Source organism: Ambystoma mexicanum, chromosome 2p, assembly GCF_040938575.1.
Source record: "Ambystoma mexicanum isolate Mex_15411 chromosome 2p, UKY_AmexF1_1, whole genome shotgun sequence".
Taxonomy (NCBI): domain Eukaryota; kingdom Metazoa; phylum Chordata; class Amphibia; order Caudata; family Ambystomatidae; genus Ambystoma; species Ambystoma mexicanum.
In genome coordinates, this window is record NC_090923.1 from 821,776,875 (window position 1) to 821,791,763 (window position 14,889).

General features: G+C 45.3%; 1 protein-coding gene across 4 annotated transcripts in view; it reads left to right on the forward strand.

Annotated features, from left to right (window-relative positions):
- The window catches only part of LTBP4 (latent transforming growth factor beta binding protein 4), a 1,283,510-nt gene that overhangs the window by 841,306 nt on the left and 427,315 nt on the right, over window positions 1-14,889 (forward strand). The gene's annotated exons all lie outside the window — the stretch shown is intronic.

A 14,889-nucleotide genomic window follows, 5' to 3' on the forward strand; every position in this document is an offset into this window, starting at 1 on the left:
GGCAAATATGATTGTAACTTAATTTTCCCCATTTTGAATGAAATCCACATTGATGCAAAGTATTGTGAACCTAAATAGAATGCACTTTGGGTTTTGCAACTGTACTAGTTAACCTTATAGGAACAAAGTGAAAGAAAATGTGATGCAAAGGCTTGCATGCAGCCATTGCTTCACAAAGCATGCAGTGTTATGCACCCATCCCATTCCTAATCCCCCACATGCACACCTTTTAAAGGACATACCACAACCAATAGCCACTATCAATTGCCCACTCACTGTAGTGTCTGCATCCATAAACGTTAACATCTTCCCATTGTGAATGCTCTGCTGAAACAGAGTCTCAGAGTGCTGGGAACAGTTGACTCTGCACTCAGGATATGTGACCGCTTCACCTGCTAGTGTTTTATGGTAGCCTGGGTAGGGGTTTTCGATGTTCCCTGGAACAAGAATCTAAGGAGCCATTTTTTTGCAATATTTCACTTCCTGGGAAATGTAGCCCTGTTCCTGCACTGTGCTTTGATAGAGCTAAGTGTCAAACACCTATTTGAACTATTGGTCTTCTAGCTGCTTCCTGAATAGTTGGTTTATAGTGATTGTTTCGAAAAAAAAGTTTCGAAAAAAAAAGCTGTGACAAGCTATATTTAACATGCAAAGTGCATTTCTTTCGAAACTAATCCGTCGACAATAGTCATGGACTGGTTTCAATTGAAATGCACTTTCACATGTTAAAAGTAGTATTTCAATGCTTTTTTTTGTAACTTGAAACGTTACATGGAGCTGTCCAGTGCTGTAATTTCAGCAGTGGACAGCTCCATGTTACCAGCCTCCCCAATCCCCACGCCACCCTCCCACCCCCAACCCTAACCCAAACCCCAACCCTAACCCTAACCCTAGCCCGACCCTAACCCTAATGCTAATATAACCCTTAAACTAACCCAAACCCCAACCCTAACCCTATTTTAACACAAACTAACACCAACCCCCTAACCTTAGCCTCAACCCTAACCCTAACACTAATTTAACCCTTAAACTAACCCAAGCCACAAACCTAACCCTATTTTAACACTTAAACTTAACCTAGCCCCAACCCTAACCCTAACCCAAAACCCAACCCTAAACCCTAACCCTAGCCCCAACCCTAACCCTAATTTAACCCCTAAACGAACCCAAACCCCAACCAAAACCCTAACCGTGGCCCCAGCCCTGCACTAATACTTACCATCACATGTCGATGGCACCTTCGAATTTTTTTCAACAAAATTGTCATTCAAAAGAATGGCATTTTGACAAGAAAAAATTCGAAGGTTTGCCATTCAAAACTTTTACATTCGTTAGAATGACCCTATACCGAATAGTTAGTGATCCATGTGATGAGCCTCTTTATTTGCTGAAATCCTATTTCTGCTGCGGACTTGCTGGCTGCAATGCATCTAGTTCAATAGCAAAAGTCAAGCCTTGCCACCAACCAGAAAACAGGATATTTGCACTATCCTTCACCACTGACTTTTCTGGCACGGGATCATGAGAGCTGAAGTCCAAAACCTCTGGAGGTCATCATAATTAGTACCCACGTGATTCAGGTTGCCTTCTGCAGTTGACGCAGTATATGAAGAATATTACATGTTGAAGGACCTAAAAAAAGGTCCCGGATATCAATAAACACACCGAAATCTCCCTGGCAACAAGTCGATCAGCTTGAGATGGGTAGCCAGAAAATCAATGCACTTTAGGAATGTACTGGCAAAATGATAAGAAATGAGAGGGCATTTCCCCAAAGTCAAAATGCACTTGGCAGCAGTAGGATGCAAAGACATGCCAAAGGAAGCAATGATGCTAGAACATTTCCATCTGTGGGTCGCATTGAGTCCCGGCGCCACCCTCCACAAATCCATGGTCCGTCTCGCCTCTTGTTTAAGCATTTGAAGTTCATGGTTCGATCCTCTTTTCATCATCTCTATCTTCCGGATCCTCTTGAATTGGCCATTCTGATTGGCCCCCATCATGTCTACTAGGATAATGCATAGCTATGTCATACTTAGTTATGGCGGCTTGATGTTCTGTGATCCGCCCTTGGTGGGGCCTAGTTTTGCGTGTCACATAAATCTTTGTAATGGCACAGTCGAGTAAGTGGACCACATCTTCAGACCGTTCATGTGTGGTCAAAGACTTAATGAATAACTTGACATTTAAGGTGGATACTTTATTCATACAGAGTTTGAAAACTTTTCTTTTAGTTCCAGCAAAGGACCCAGTGGCCATGGGTGGTATGAAAACTCTGAGAAGCTTTTTGTTGGCCTGATTTCACTAGGACGCCCTTTATTTTGGGAAAGTACAGTTCTTACACTATGTTGTCTTCGTTCTATGATTGAGTTTGCTCTTTGTTCGGAGCTGGGAGCAGATTGCAGGACGAGGTTGGAAGCCTGGAGGGATCTCATGACAATGGGTGTGGGGGGGTTCCCTGCAGCGGTGGTTCCTCTGGCTAGGCACTTGCATGTGAAGAAGAAGGTTTTCATTTTCCTTCTGGCCCGGATGGTTAGATAGTGGGATTTGTGTAAGTGAGCGGCACTGTGTCTCTTTTCTTAATGTCACCAGTAAGTCTCTCAGGTGCATGTTGTACCTTCTGTTTTCTTCACAGTTTGTATTTTAAAGAACAGCCGGGTAGTCGATTGTGGCTTTGTGCATGCTGTCCCCTACCGCAGCATGAAGCGCTGGGGCTCTGCGAGGTAGGTTCCTTCCATGTCTAGCTGGAAGAAGGACACCTTGGCCACAGTGCTTCCCTCAGCAGACACTCTTTACTGCGAGTGCCACTGAGGTGGCTCGCTGGTTGGAAAGGGAAGGGGTGTGCTGCTTCCCCGATTGGACCCCGCGAGCACAACGTAAGCCTACTAGGAGGACCACTGGATTTCCTCACTTTCATTTTATTGGTCGTTTTCCCAATTTTCCGATTCATAATAGCCCCTGTTTGAACGTTCTAAAGCTGGTAGCTGTGTACATATATTAGAGTTTGTTGTTAAACACTTCATAGATATGTGTAAAACAGTTGACATGGTTCTCAGGTTTATAGGCCATTAACAGACACTTCAAGGCTTGTTTTGGAGATGGAGAGGGGCTGCAACTGCTCAACTACATCTGCGTTTGCTCGTGTAGCTCCTGATAAGCTATTTGGGATACATTCTCCACAAACAGTCAACGATAGTCGGCCATATGACCAAATCCATAGCGTTTAGGATGGAGCACAATGCAGAAAAGACTGGTCTAACCATCCTTTTTGCGTGTGTTGTGCTACCCAATCCCTGCTTCCCTCCTTTCCTCCCCTGGAGAGAGTGCTTCTCAAGTAAGAACAGACTATGCTATTGGCTTGCACCATTGGTCCTGTGGTGCTCCAGTTGTCCACGTAGGGGTTTAGCTGCCATTGTGTCTGTCATGACATTACAGCGAGGGTGCTGGCGCATACAAAACTATCAAGTTCTCAGGATAGCCACTGAATATGAAAATGTTTACTCATTGGATATGGACGTTTTCCTCTGGAATATTCAGGTTGGATCTCCTGTGAACCTGACCTGTTTTGGGGCCTGAGGGGACCAAAGTTGTGCACCCTGTGTGACGAATCAACTTTTGGGGCAGCAATGGTCCAGGGATGAATATCAGTTTCTAAACCATCAATCAGCCCCACACCTCTAAAACACCAGAAGGGATCCGAACAGATTGGAACACAAGTCAATTATAAACCTCCTTGTCCAATTTATGGTAACGTGGACGGACCAGCAAGCTTATCTACGCAAGGTCGTGGATCGTTGGTTATTTGCAAAACAGCAATATACAATTATTACTCAATGATAAAAGGGACTATCCAGTCAATATTGTATACAAATATCTACTGTATTATTATTAAAACAGACTGTTCTATCACACTACAAAATACAGCCCACCCTGTAAAGGAATGCAGAGGACAAACAGTTTCAAGGAAAGTGGATGCACTCTGGATACTGACAGGGGGGTAGTTGGTAGAGTAATTAATCTCAGAATTTCAAGCATACATGGTTTCAGCACAAACGGAGCAATGGGTGATAACATGTCACTAAGGGCCTTCAGAGAAGGACCAGGGGGGCAGGACCACAATGTACCTTGTGCTTGTAGAAGTTCTTGGTGCTCGACAGGGTCGAGTCGGTTTCAGGCCGCTTTGCAGTTTCTGTGACAGAGTTCAAGACAGAGACAGCTGCCAGTATTAGGCGGCGGGCAGTTCGGCGAGCGAGGCTAGACGGATCGCTGCAAGCTGGCCTACACAGCGGTTCGGGGTCAGGAATTGTCTCTTTTCTGGTCAGTGCGTCTGAAGCACTGGTTGTCGCATCTCCGACAATGTCTCAGACGATGTTAGCGACTACAGCATGACAGCAATCAGGGCTGCAGTTGGCTTCAGCTCGAGGGGCTCGTCTTGCTCAAAAATGTCCTTAAGGGGGAACGCTTGTTGATGCTAGTCGATACACTCCTCCTAGCTTCTTCGCTGGGCTCATGTCGTCCTTTAAGGCGGACGGGCCAAAGCTGAGGAGAGTGTTGCAGGCAACAGCCTTGTCCTTGGTTTGGTTCAGAGACTCTCTGGCCCTTCCCACCTAAGAAGCTGGCTTGCAGAGCCTAGCAGGGCACACTGTGTGCTGGCTGGGTACCTGTTCTGGAGCTGTTAGAGGGTCCTCTGGATTCAGTATCTCCCTCTGTTCCTTGGGAGATGTTTAGGGGGGGGTCTTGCTTCCCTCATTGAAAATCCTGGCCTTCCTTCACTGGCAGAAGCTATAAGGCAGACTGTACCTTCAGCCAGGTTCCAAATGAGTCCTTCTTGGTACTTCTTGCAAAGTTTTCAGATGATCTGCTCAAAAGAGCGGCTCAAACCTCTTTTAAAGCCAAATGGGCCCCAGTGATTGGTGTAGGCTAAGCCTACATTAATGAACCAATCCCGGGCCCCCACCACCAATCTTCTGTTATGTGTGAGAATCACAACCGGAGTGCTTTGCAACAGGAAAGGTAAAGGGGTGAAAAAATGTACTAAGTCCTACCCATCTTCCTGTCTGTTGTGGATCGAAGGGTCTCACTGGTTAATTGAGCTCTCTGTGGTTCCTGATTAAAAGCAGCATCTCTCTCTTGACGCCACGTTCCAGACCAGAGTCCTAGTCGCCGCCAAACCACATTCTCATACCTTCTGAATGGTGTCCCCCTGCGGGGATGACTAATGTAAACAGTTGTCCCAGACATGACATTTCACCGCCCTTGATACTAAGAGGCGGGAGTTGACTTCAGGTTGACACAGATGCATATCAGAAAGGTGTTCAGGTTTCCGGTCCTTTGTCAGCTCTGCGACCAGGCCTCTCGCAGGTCTGCTTCAATTAACTCTCATCAGTATGCGCTGCCACCAGCCGGACTGACAATGGAAACGGTCGATCCATGGAGCCTTTCATAGCTAATTAGGCTGGCGGTGGCCGGAGGAAAGTTTTGCCCTCCTCCTCTTGAAATGCCTTCCTGTACACCTGGCTGGCACATTCCAACTAAACGGGACAGGTGGGGGGCGGTACCTGTAGACAGTGTCCTCCCAGAGTACACAGATCTATGTGTTTGTTGTGCGGTGAACATAGGAAAATGTTTGCGGATTAGCCCCACACATTTTCCGAGGTTTATCTCCCATCATTCAATTTCTTTACAAAATATCAAAAAAGCCCAGGCGAGTGCACACCCACCGTGCACATGCTCGAATTTCTCACACCCCGGCATTAACGCAAGCAAGCTGTGAAAATAGATGCATGTCATAGCGACTGAAGCAATAATGAACGGTAAAAAAAAACAACCTGTGCAGGTATTTTTATTATTTATTTGAATGGGTGGCCTATAAGCACTGTCCTAGCAGGTCAAGTCTGAAGTTCAGCCTATAAAAGTGTCCCCAATGTTTCACTTTCACTGTATCTGGGCAAATATTCCTTGGCATTAAGTGGTTAGAAACGTCCTAATTACCATAGGAATTGTGGTGGTGCAAGGTAAAAAAAAACATGCAGTGATGTGCAGCGCAGCACCCCCCCCATTGAGTACATGTATGCGCCCATTGCGACCATGTTTATTACTGCAGGTAAAGACTTTTGTCCACAGGTGCCGAGTCAGGCCATAGTCATTGGCTGGCTACATATAGTTGCCTTTGACAGTTGCAGGGCTCAATTTAACTCAGGATTTACAGAAGACCGGTTTGATTTCGTAATGTGTTTGATTGACTGCGTACATACTACACACATGCTTCTTTGTGCAGCCCTACTTCAAGACGAGGATGCAGACCTCATTTTAACCAGTGATCTGCTGCCTTTGTGCAACATATGTGGGAGCGCCCCACACCTGCGTCCTCGCTTTTAGCAGACACAGTCAAGGCCAGGATCTCTAGCACACAACAGGGGACCCCAAGATGCAGTAAAGGTGGTCTGATTGTGTAAACTCAATGGGCTATTGCTTCAACGGGAGCACAGCTGTGGATCCAACAATAAATTAAGACTTTGCTAGGGTGACCAGATTTTTTTTAAAAAACACGAGAGGCCTTAGACATAGAAGTAGGACTAAAGTGAACACAAATAAAACTGTAGTTCTACTTCTATGTCTCTGGCCTGTTTCAGGGGTGGTGGCGTGGGGTGCTTTTGCTCACAGGCACACTCCTCTGATTGGCAGAGAGTAGTCGGGGAGGGGAAGGGGAGGACATGGGGGCATGTAAAGCATTCGCACCCCCATTGACGAGCATGAAGAGTCGCGCCTGGCCCGATTTCGGGATTTCGAAATCAGGTCCTTGCAAAAACCGGGACCGTAGCCACCCACCCTTCCATTCCCGGGACGGGGTTTATGAAATTAAAAAACTCCCGGGACGGAGGGAGATTTCCCGGGACTGTCCTGGGAAAACCAGGACGTCTGGTCACCCTAGACTGTGCCCGCCCTTCCCTCGCTAACATATGTGCCCTGCAGTGTACCTACTCTGTCTTTATCCTTCCAAGTGTAATAATGTATCTGTCAAATTGTACCCGTGTTATTGTATTGTATTATTGTATGACCATGTTATACAGTTCTCTGTTGCTTCTCAGCTAGGCTTGCGCTATATAAACTCCAGTGAAGCAGGCGTGGATTGTGAGCCAAGGAGGCCCTGGAAATAATTACCGGGAACGTAAAGAGGCCCTGGAAATAATATTCAAAGTGGCCCTATTTTACACATTTTCATCAAGGCCAAAACTTTTCCTATGAGAACATTTGGAAATGCCACACAAAAGAGGCCCAGGGTGCAGAGGCGGACTGGGAAATCTCCAGAGTTCCCTGTAGGCCAGTCCACCCCGAGCACCGTTGCAGGGTTCACCTGCCAGAATGCAAAAAATGCACCCCTGTACGGATCAACCTGCATTCCTGACTATGGGGGCTGACGGTGCAGCAATTGCAATATCCAGGTAGCTGGGGTGCCAGCCATTGTTTCTACGTCCTCATTTTGTATATCTGCAGTAGGACTGGTACAGGAAAGCGACCATGACAAACAGCCCTATGCCACCGGGAGACTGAGAAGCACAACAGGCTGAAATGAAGCGCCCTGATCTTCTAAAAATATGAGAAATCCATGGGCATGCAACAAAGGCGAAATACCTTATTAAACTTCAAAAAGGTCACAAAGTATTATTGATTTCAAATGCACAGCAAAACACCGATGTATACATTAATAAGTCAGGACAATAAGCCGACTCTATGGCCACGAGTTTCACCAAAGGGGCTTTTGCAAGGCTACTGTAAGCATCCACTGAGGTGCCAGTCCAGTCCTTTTTGTTCATAGATTAATTGAGAATTTTACATTGAGAGAAATCCTTTTTGGTAAAATAATATCCAATACACTATAATGAAAAACATGATAAAGCAAGAAAGAATAGCGAGGGAAGAGGAGTGAAAAAAGAAAAAAAACATATGATGAGGTGTTTACATTAACGAATAGCAAGGTGTTAAATAAAACATTAATTTCTAGTAAGTAATGATTAGTAAGTAAGTCACCCACCTGTCTATATCAACATAGATAGTGCCAAGTGATCTCTCCAGAAAGCGCCATGCGCAAGATAAGTAAACCTTACTCCATTCAGGACGCTCGATGAACGTTTTATATTTGTCTGGAAAAAAGATATATACATATATAAATCTAGTATGGATAAATTTTAGGCGATCCTGTAATTCAAATATTTAAAAACAATATATTCCTTAGAAAGCGGATCTCATATTCTTCTAACAAAGTTATGTAGGGCAACCTTCCAGCTTGCCGGTTTTCGGTTTTAATTATTGAAATTATTCTTCTAGTTCCATAAATTCCTGCCTTATATATAAGTGTGTATAGATCGGACTAACTTGTGATATTGAGTATGATTTTATAAAGAAGTTAAAAACAAAGATCAAAAATTTAAAAATTAAGCTCTCATCCCTTTGTCAGATGACGGTTCATTGTGACGTGGCGTTTTGCGTGTCTCAACGCGCTGCCATTTTGGCAGGTGTCCTATATATCGCATATGACATCCTCATGCACTGCGTGTGATGTCATATATAAACAACACGCTCATTGGTGTGAATGGGAGTACACCGCCAAGGAGGGCTTCCCTCTCTAGTGCCCTAAACTAGCATTGCAATTGTACTGGGAAACCAGGCTGCAGTGAGCCCTCGCCCATAGAGCTGGATATTGCAATACCTTTTTTTAATCTTCAAAAACCTCACAAATTATTATTTATTTCGAATGCACATCAAAACATCAATGTCTACATTAATGAACATTACACGTTCCCAGGTGGGAAGGAGGTGGGTTCAAGTATCTGCTTAATCAGTGCTTGGAGCCACCACCTAGACTTTCGATAAGGGGTCTAATGGGGAGGTATAGTTTTCAATGAAATGGCCACTTGACCACTTAAACAGAAGTGAGTCCACCACCGCCTTTCACATGGGCTCTCGAGCAAATCCCCCAATGGGGCCAAATGATGGCCAGTCGTGAGTGGGCCCATGTGAGCTGATGGGGCTTCTTGAATGTTATCAAATGTAATCTTATAGCACGTTCAGCGGCCGGATACACACAAGCAGATGAGAGCAGAAGACACAAAGGTTGTGCTCTACTAGATAGAGCTGGGCCTTGGTAAACAGAAAGCTTGTTTATGCGTTTCTGAGTTATGCGTGGTCTTCCAGTCATTTTAGGGACATTAGTAGTGTATTCCAGAAGGCAGTTGCCTGGTTAGAGAGGGCTCTTCCTCCTAGTTTGTCTCTTTTAGGAATTGGGATTACCAACTGAATAGTGGGGATTTAGGATCTACACCTTTAGAGGATCGACGCGGTACCCTGTCCTATCAAAGATGGAGGGATGTTGGATAAGAAAGGCTTTCTTACGCAGAATCCCACTGCTGGCTGGAAACAAAGGAAGGCTCCACAGTCTCCCCTATTTGCTTGGAGGCGCAGGACTGCACCCGCATTTTGGATAAATTGAATGCGGAAAATGCTTGCTTGGAGCTGCAGTAATGCAACCTTTCTGATACATTACCCAATGCCAATTTAGGAGTGAAAGGAAACCGTTGTAAGATTTGTTTTATTATTTCCTTCTGACAGAAACAACTTTTTTAGCAGACTCTGGGCCTGATTTAAGAATGCGTTTTTCAATGTAATTGTAATTGATTATTTATAACGCACTTAATACCCAGAGGTTTCTAAGCGCGGACCCGGGGATCAAACCGTGTCGTCTTGCTTCCAAGGCGAGCACGTTGCCCCTGAGCTATCCTCCCGAGACAACCCTCACTGCTCGACATCAGACCTTTTGAGTAGCACAACTCAGAATCTCATCTACTATAACACCCAGGTTCTATACTTAGTTCCCTAGTTTGGGACATTGACCCTAATGAAGGGGACCAGAATGTACTGCCCCATCTCGCTTCCCCTTGTCTGTGCAGAATGAGTCACGTGACCTCTCTTTTCGCTGGATTAAATGGTCCATCCATTTACCCGCAGCCAACATGCATTTCTGGAAGATGGTGGCAGCTTCCTGCATATTTCCATCCAGCCAAAGATGTATCTGAGGATCAAAGGTGCACATGGAGAACTGTAGTCTTGTACAGTTTCAGAAATGTGGCCAATGGATGGATGTACAAACAGAGTAAAGCTGAAAGGGCGGATCCCCATGTAACCAATGGCCAGGCAGAATCCCTAATCCCCGTGCTATATAGTCAGCACAGTCTAGCAGGATTGCGTGGTCGACTGCCTTCATGGTATTGGACGCAACAGACAGATGCCGTCACTATAAATGGATATTGACGGCCTGGTTTTGTTAGTTGTGTCAATGACTATGTAAGCCACTACTCTGATGAAAGGTTGAGCTACTCCCACTTGACATGTGGCAATCTCTGCTCTAGCCACACCAGCATTTAATGCCATATACTCATGTAGTCTCTACCTCAGTCGCACTTCATTCATACACCTCAGATGGATGAAATGGTGAGCCTGGCACGTCTAACATGAAGTAGCCTTTCTGAGATACTGGAGTGTGCTGAAATCTCCCTATTTTAATATGTTTTTGTCAGTGGTACTCATTTTATCCCATCATATGGATGAAAGGTAGCAGCAAGCAGACCTGGAAATTGACGGATGGGCCCTACCCCTACTGGTATTTCAGAGAAATGGCCTGCCATGATAATCTCACTGCTTAAAACGTCCTACTTCTCTGGTACTCTAGCACCATGAAAATGATAAAAGGTTGAGCCAGGCACACTTGTTACATAACTGATCTGACTTTTCCTCAAACCTTACATGTTCCTGCATTTTTTGAAGGCCCGCTTCCCCAATATAATATAATCCATGGGCCTCATTACAACCCAGGCATTAAGGGGTTAACCGTGCCGTAAAAGGTGTCGGTGCCGTTAAACCCTTAACGCCTGATTATGAGGTCCCTTTGCGGGTTGCACTTTAACGCCTGCTTTTAGGACCTAGGAGCTAATTACGGCACCGTAATTTACGGTGCCGTAATTGGCGCCTTCCCCATTCCCATTGAGCCCTATGGGGCAAAAATGGGAATGGGGAAGGGCCATGGCGGCATGGGGAATTACCGCCCCTCCAACCTCGGAATGGGGTGGTAATTCCCCATTCCGCTATGGCGGAGTCGGTAAGTTACCGGCATGGACCATGGTGCTATTAGCACCATGGTCCAACGCCTGGGTCGTAATGAGGCCCAATGTAAGGTAAAGTTATGCCTTTCCATCAAGCAGATAAAAGTTTGAGCCAAACACACCTGATTTTTCTCCAGCTCAACTGCATTTCACGAAATCACTCCATGAAAACATGTCATGCCTCTATCGCCAGCAGGAACTGTGTAAAGTTAGGCAAGGGGCTCGCCTGCCTAGACATATTTTTAAATGAGACTTGCATGTCATCTGCATAATTCTGCACAGTGTCATCAAATGAAGGAATGAATGACGTGCAAAAAAGGGATGCTACAAACACTAAAGAGCGGGTGGACGGCGGAGAACATTCTAGGACATCATGTGCCAGGGAGACATTGAGCGATGTAAAGGGAGGCTTCAAGGTCACATGTGGTCTATCGAACTGAAATGGGATAAACCATTCTGAGCCAGTGCATCCTAACCCTATCTGGACTGAACCATTCTGAGTCAGTGCCTCCTAACCCTTTCTTTGCCAGGAAAGATAACCACGTGATAGGGTGAACCGTGTAGAATGCTGGAGACGGGTGCAGGAACCTCAATGACCCTACGTCACCTCCATCTTGTTCTAGCCCAAGGGCATCTAGGATAGAGATTACAATAGACAATGTTACAATGAGAATGGATCCAGTGCACATGGGGTGGCGGGTATTAAAATTCCCCCAGTGCTCATACAGGGGAAATTAGAACACCTTTGGTGCACCACCACACCAGCAATGGCCTTCATGAAAGCTCTTCTGGTCAATAAGGGAAGCTCTCGCCCCTTCTTTTGATTACATTTTCTTCTGGTCAAAACACTGAAAACAATACATTCATCCCAACCACCATTGAACTAACCTCATTCTTACAGGAAGTGGTCATTCCTTCTGCGAACGGTGCATGGAACACTCATTTTCACAGTACTCAGAAGCAAGAAAACCATGAGTATGAAGCCCCAAAATAAAACATGTTTTTATTGCATTGATTTTACATATTTCCATACTGTATGCACATATAGCTATGACCAGTTATCTGGCCGTTAAATTACATATAGATCTGGTTATTCTCAAATATGACTCGATAAGTTGACATGCACTGAATCTATCTTTGAGGTATCTGACAAATGTGCATGTAATTTGCATGCTATTCATGGTGCATGTAAAGGATAGCAGAGCCCTCAACTGCAGACAGTTGCCCTTGGCGTTGATAGACTGAGTTATACTAGGTCCCATTCCACCTTTACCGCTAGGTCCCGTAGAGTGCACCCGAGACCCATGGACAATGTAGTTCAGCTGTCACACATATTCACTGATATAGCAATCCACAGCGCGCCTCAACACTACTCGCGCTACAGCTATTATAATCTCACGAGACTAGACATCTCTGCTATTAATAGAGCATACCACTTGAAATGATAAATATTTGCTTGCAAGTTAAGGCTTTTTTCCTCTCATGTCTGTTCAGGCTGTGATCTTCCAAAGGGCCATACCCCCACAGCGCTTTGGTAATAAGCGCTATCCAAATTTCAGGTAATATATGATAACACAACAAAAGATAACATGTGAATGATACATAAGAACTCCCCCAGTACCTGTTAAGTGCAGCAGAGGTAAATTAGCCTAAGAGAAAGCTTGACTTTTCAGGCCAGAGCCGGCCTTCTGAAAGGCTGGACACTCCTGAACCTCCACCTAACGCGTGACTCGTCTTTTGGAGCCCCTGATTTGTCCGGGGCTCTCCCTATATGCCAGTCTGCCACCGAATAGCAAATAACAGCACCTCTGGCACAGCCCTCAGCATCTCTCAGCTGTTATTGCAAGTTGATCAGTGGTAATGGCTGTAACGCGGCTTGAATGTGGTTCTTCCATTTTCACGCACAGTATTCTGTGACAGAAACCATGCCAAAGCCAAGTAAGCTATTGGAGCCCCTCCACTTTAAGCTAAATGATTAATATCTAAATGTTTATTCAGCGGTTCCCAAAAGGCCCAACTGTTTTAGTCGGCGGAACTTCGTCCCATGAAGGATGTTGGCAGAAACCCTTGGGTGCTTTGGGAAATGGAGAATAAATATTTAAACATTGACTCAGCTGGCGGGCCTGGCTTTCTTTCATCCTGACCAGAGCTCAGGCCAGGAAGGTGACTACCAGACCACCAGCCCACCAGCTGCGCACCTGGTAAATGCTAACTCAGGAAGGAACACCCCTGGCCATTCACAGCATCAGTGGTCTTCAAGGTAATTTAGGAAAAACAGCTAAAAATCATTTTTTGGGACTCCAGTCGAGTGTTGTTGTTTTTTTTAGATCCAACTAGAGAGGTGTTTGTGTCTTTCCCAGACCTTGTGGAAGTATATGCAATAGAGGCCCTTGTGTGAATCGGGTGTTCAGACATGGAGAGGTCCTCCCATTGGATCATTGCATCTGCTTTTGGCTTTACCCATCCTGCTTTTCCCCCACCCATTAACTGTTTTTGCATAAAAAAAAGCCTGGCAAACTCATTAGTGCCAGGCTTTATAAACATAGAGCGCATGATTTATTTTGTAAGGAGCAGGAAGGAAACATTTATTTTACCGTCTATATTAGTAGAGTCAGCCAGTTCGGCTAAATCATACACACAACACCCAATTGCCATCACTGAAAAAATTGCCCCCAGTTTAGGACCACATGAGCAATGCATTACATGCATGCAAATGAGCTCAAATGCAAGCATTTTGTCCCACAAAATTGTCTTTCTGTAATAAAGCGATGCCACTTCATGCTCCTCTTTTTCGAGCCAAGATAGCTCCTGGGATCTGCAGATAACTGCATATGTGTTTAACACTTATAAGGGATCATTGGTGCAGTATAATACCACATCCTTCTGGTTGGAGTAAACACTAGCAAAGTTATGGTGGATTTATAACAGTTTAAAAAATAAAGGTGCACCTGAAATGTGAAAGTAGAATCAGCCATTTTAATTTAAGTCACACACGCCGCACCGCCACCCAGTGGTCATCAATGGAAGGTCTCCAGTTCAGAGCCACAGAAGCAGTGCATTGTGGTGATGCAAACTAATCTCATGCTGTAGGCAGTGCAACAGGTTCCTGCCAGGTGAACCTCACAGATAACCTTCCTCATCCACTCAGCCCCATCCTGACATACACAGTAGCACTCTCCCCCTTGGGAAACACGGGACTCTCAGGGACCTTCCCCAGTGAAATCCCAGGGTCCAAGGTGAGATCCCTGTCTCGCAGGCACCACGTGATGTCTGCACATGCGGGATGGAATTAGTCTGTATTTTTGGTTTGCACTCTAAAGATCTCTGGGGCAAGAACAGCTAAGGCTTAATATTGGTATATTGACTTTAACAGATACACACATAATTCTGATTATACGGGTCCCCTACACGGTCCTCTACTGAAAGGGGTGGCTATTCACCTACACCTAGTGATAAAGAAGATCGGATGCCCCGGTACTCATGAGGAGTTACCTCCCATGTGGTGCAGCCATGCTGCTCATCTGATGTCCCATTGGATCTGGTCATCTTGCCATGTTTATCTCACACCTTGCTCCTTTGAGGGGCTCATAATCCCCAGCCCCTGGAACTAGGTCTTAAAGAGTCTATACCATACTGGAACTGAGAGATAGTGCCCCGCTCTACCTTTCCACCTCGCTGGTATCCCTGTGTATGTATGTTGCCAGCATATGACTCTCTACATATGGAACTTTACTTC